Consider the following 4,841-nt stretch of genomic DNA (forward strand, 5'->3'; position numbering starts at 1 on the left):
TGTGAAAAAAAAGTAGCCATGTTAAAAGAACAGTATCAGCAACAGCAACAGTGGGGATCTAGAGGAGGATTTGCAAGAAGAGCTCCTGGAAGAGCTGGTGACCAGAGTGGTTATGGGAAAGTATCCAGGCAACGTGGTCATCAAAATAGCTACAAACCATACTAAATTATTCCATTTGCAACTTATCCCCTACAGGTGGTGAAGCAGTATTTTCCCATTTGAGGATTCATTTGAAGGTGGCTCCTGCCACCTGCTAATAGCAGTTCAAACAAAATTTTTTGTATCAAGTCCCTGTATGGAAGTATGACGTTGAGTCCCTCTGAAGTTTAATTCTGAGTTCTCATTAAAAGAAATTTGCTTTCATTGTTTATTTCTTAATTGCTATGGTTCAGAATCAATTTGTGTTTTATGCCCTACCCCCCAGTATTGTAGAGCAAGTCTTGTGTTAAAAGCCCAGTGTGACAGTGTCATGATGTAGTAGTGTCTTACTGGTTTTTTAATAAATCCTTTTGTATAAAAATGTATTGCCTCTTTTATCATCAGAATAGGAAAATTTGAGGGATATTTAAATTTGCCATGAATTCAAGTTATTTAGAAGCATAAATTGGAAGATGGTAATAAACCTTAATTCAAATTGAGCCATGTGATCACTTCAGTCTATGTGGAAAAGGCATTCAACAAAATACAACATGCCTTTATGATCAAGACTCTCAGTAAAATTACCATAGAAGGACTGTTTCTCAGCATAATAAAATCCATTTATGAAAAACCTATAGCTAACATTATACTGAATAGGGAAAAGCTAAAAATCGGTACAAGAAAAGGCTGCCCATTTTCTCCACTCCTGTTCAATATAGTACTGGAAGTTCTAGCCAATGTGGTCAGACAAGAGAAGGAAATAAAAGGCATTCCAATAGGGAAACAATCTCTGTTTGCAGAAGACATGATTGTATACATATAACACCCAATAGTATCCATGAAAAAAACTTCTTGAAGTAATAAATGCATACAGTAAAGTCACAAGATATAAAATTAACTTAGAAAAATTTATACCAATTCTACAGGACCAGCAGTTGGCGTAATGGCTATGTTGGAAGAATGTAATTCCATTTACCATTAGCCACAATAAGTATGAGATACTTAGGAATAAAATTAACCAAGGAAGTCAAAGATCTCCACAGGGAAAACTACGAAAACCTTAAAAAGGAAATTGAAAATGAAACTAAAAAGTGGAAGGATATCCCATGTTTCTGGATTGGCAGAATCAATATAATCAAAATGGCAAGCCTACCCAAATTAATCTACATGTGTAATGCAAGCCCTATAAAATTACAAGAGACATTCTTTAAAGACCTAGAAAAGACAATCATAGATTTTGTCTGCAACCATAAAAGACCCTGTTTTGCTAAAGTCATCCTGAAAGAAGACTGGAGTAGGTGGCATCTCACTTCCTGACCCCAAAATATATTACAAAGCTGTGATAATCAAAACCGCATTGTATCGGCACAAAAATAGATATGAGAACCAAAGGAACAGAGTAGAGACTCCAGAAATAACCCCCAAATCATACAGCCAACTCAGCTTTGACAAAGAGTACCAGTCAATCCAGTAAGAAAAGAAAAATCTCTTTAGAAAATGGTGCTGGAAAAACTGGGTATCCACCTGCAGAAAGATGAATCTGAACCCCTATTTGTCACCATTAATAAAAATCAATTCAAAATGGATCAAAGATCTAAACCTAAGACCGCAAACTATTAAACTACTGGTGGAAAATACTGGGGAAAAGCTGGGATACATTGGGGTAGGCAATGAATTCTTAAGCAAGACCCCCAAAGCACAGGCAATAATCCCCCAAATAGATAGGTGGGATAATATCAGATTAAGGAGTTTCTGCACAGCAAAGGACACTGTAATTAGTGTGACTCAACAACCTTCGGAATGGGAGGGAATTTTTGTGAACTGTGCCTCAGATAAGGGACTGGTAACCAGAATACACAGGGAACTCAAGCAGCTTACCTGGAAGAAAATGAATAATCCAATTAAAAGATGGGAATATGATCTGAATAAACAACTCCCTAAGGAAGACAAACAGCCAAAAAGCATATGAAAAAATGCTCATAATCCCTCATTGTAAGGGAGATACAGATCAAAACCACAATGAGATACCATCTAGCTCCAGTCAGAATGGCGAAGATTATAAAAACAAATAATGAAATGTGCTGGAGAAGATGTGGCAAAAGGGGAACATTCCTACACTGTTAGTGGGATTGTAAATTGGCCCAGCCACTGTGGAGAATGATATGGAGATTTTTCAAATACTTTCAAATAGAACTACTGTATGATCCAGCAGTTCCACTCCTGGGTATCTACCCAAAGGACAGGAGAGCACTCAGTCAGAAAAGTGCTTGCACAACTATTTTCATTGCAGCATTATCCATAATTTCTTTTTTTTTTCAACACAAATCCATTTTTATTCATTTACATTTTATTATTTTAAATCCTTGAGGGATACAGCATCACATGGATTGTGTCCACTAGACTTAGCAGGAAGGTTGCTTCGGAATTTGGCTCAAACCATGCCACTGTTTCCATGGGCTCGGGTAACTTTTCCCCAGATTACTCTGGTTTTATTTGGTTTGCCACCAGGAGTCACTGTGTTGTTTTTTGCTTTGTACATATAGGCACACCTCTTGCCTAAACAGAATTCCGTTTCATCTTGTGCATAAACACCTTCAATTTTAAGAAGAGCTGTGTGCTCCCTTTGGTTCCTGAGACCCCGCTTATAGCCAGCAAAAATGGCCTTGGACCACAGCCTTCCAGACATAGTTGCCTTTTAGAAGTCCTGTTCCCAGCAGGCCTCGATTATTTGTTCCCAAAGTTCAGCAGCAGGATCCTCACTCCTTCATAATTTCTAAGACATGAAACAAACCCAAATGTTCACAAACAGATGAACGGATTGAAAAATTGTAGCACGAATTCCTCATGACTCCTGAGAACTAGTGATTTCAGGGTAAAAGAGAAATGAAGATTTCCTACTGATAATTCTGCCTCCAGCCCACAAGCTTGAGTGGCAGGAGAGGCAAGAGGCTGGCCATCAGAAGATTTCTCATGGCTATTGAAAACTAGTGATTTCAGGCAATCACAATGGAACAGCAAAGAGATTCCAGACCACCTCATTCTGCTTGCTCCTAAACGTTCAGACTGAACTTCCAGAATTAGGAAGAAACACACCATCCATCAGATGATTAGAAATCACTGCAGGACCACAAGAAATATGGGAAAGCAAGAAAATACCTCTCCTCCTAGGAAAAAGAATAACTCCTCTTCATCCACAGGCAGTTCAATGGAAATCATGGAAATGTCTGATAAAGAATTTAGAACATTCATAATGGCGAAGCTAACAGAGATAAGAGAAGAGAGACCATGAACTGCAGAAGAAAAAGGAGAAAGGAGATGACGAGTTCCAGGAGGTGAGGAAATTCTTGCAAGATCTCAAAGAGGAATTACACACTTTACAAAAGACTCAAACGGAACTGTTAGAGATGAAGGTTAAAATACAGGAAGTCAAAATCTCCCTTGAAAGTATTAAAAGCAGATAGATCATACGGAAAATAGAATCTCAGATGTAGAAGAGAAAATTGCTGGCCTAGAAATATCCACCACAGAGACTGTTAAAATGGCCCCCCAAAATGAGAATAATATGCGAGAAATACTAGATACTATCAAACGTCCAAACATCCAGATAATAGGCATCCCAGAAGGTGAAGAGACTCATAAGGGCATTGATAATCTACTTCATAAATCCTGCAAGAAAACTTTCCAAACTTAGAGAAGCACTCAAAGATTCAGTGCCAAGAAATACAAAGGACCCCAAATAGAATCAACCCAAGAAGATCTTCTCCAAGACACATTATAGCCGATTTGACCAAAACCACAGACAAAGACAAGATACTAAGATTGGCAAGAGAAAAACTCAAGTTACCTACAAAGGATATCCCATCAGGATAACAGCAGACCTCTCATTGGAAACAACGCAATCGAGGAAAGAATGGGAAATATATTCTAAGTGTTAAGGGAAAAGCAATTTCAACCAAGAACACTGTACCTGGCAAGATTATCCTTCATGTGGCAAGAAAAGACCAGAACATTTTCAGATGAACAAAACCTGAAAGAATTTACCAGCGCCAGACCAGATCTCCAATAAGTTCTCAAGGGAGTGCTATATCAGAAAAATTAAATGCAGTCACACAGAAATAAGTGTTCAATAACTAAGAAAATGGCCAACTCATTCATAGGGACAAGTCTGGAGTTGAATACTATATCCCAGAATTTAATCAGGAAAATCGAACGACAACAGAAGATAAAGTACATGAGACTGATTTGGTGAAATAGAATTTTATGACTTTTGACGAAAACATTGCTGATTTTCTTCTAGGCTTTGTTATCCGGGTTTAATTATTTGTTTCCTGTCTTGAACTGTTGGTAGGTTCATGTACCTACCATTTGAACAGAATCCTAACCTGTTTCCTGGCTTTAAGTTTTAAGCAAAGTTCCTTAGCATTTCTTTAATTTAAGTTAAAACTGCTTTTGTTGGAATTACAAAGTGAATGTGCTATTGAAAGTAGTTAGATGAACCAGCAGTTAGCGTAATGGCTATGTCACTGGACTCCTATGTAGTTGACCATGGTTCAAGTCCCAGACCCAGTGGCTTAAAACTCATGCCAGGTGCGTGTGTGTGCATGCCCAAGATCCCAAGAGGATAATGGAGGAGAAGGGATTGCGGTGTGGTCACCCCAAAACAAGGATGATTTCTCGCTTTCTGTCTCTCTCTGTCTGTCTGG

The sequence above is a fragment of the Tupaia chinensis genome, unplaced genomic scaffold (genome assembly GCF_000334495.1).
Source record: "Tupaia chinensis unplaced genomic scaffold, TupChi_1.0 Scaffold145156_1, whole genome shotgun sequence".
Taxonomy (NCBI): domain Eukaryota; kingdom Metazoa; phylum Chordata; class Mammalia; order Scandentia; family Tupaiidae; genus Tupaia; species Tupaia belangeri.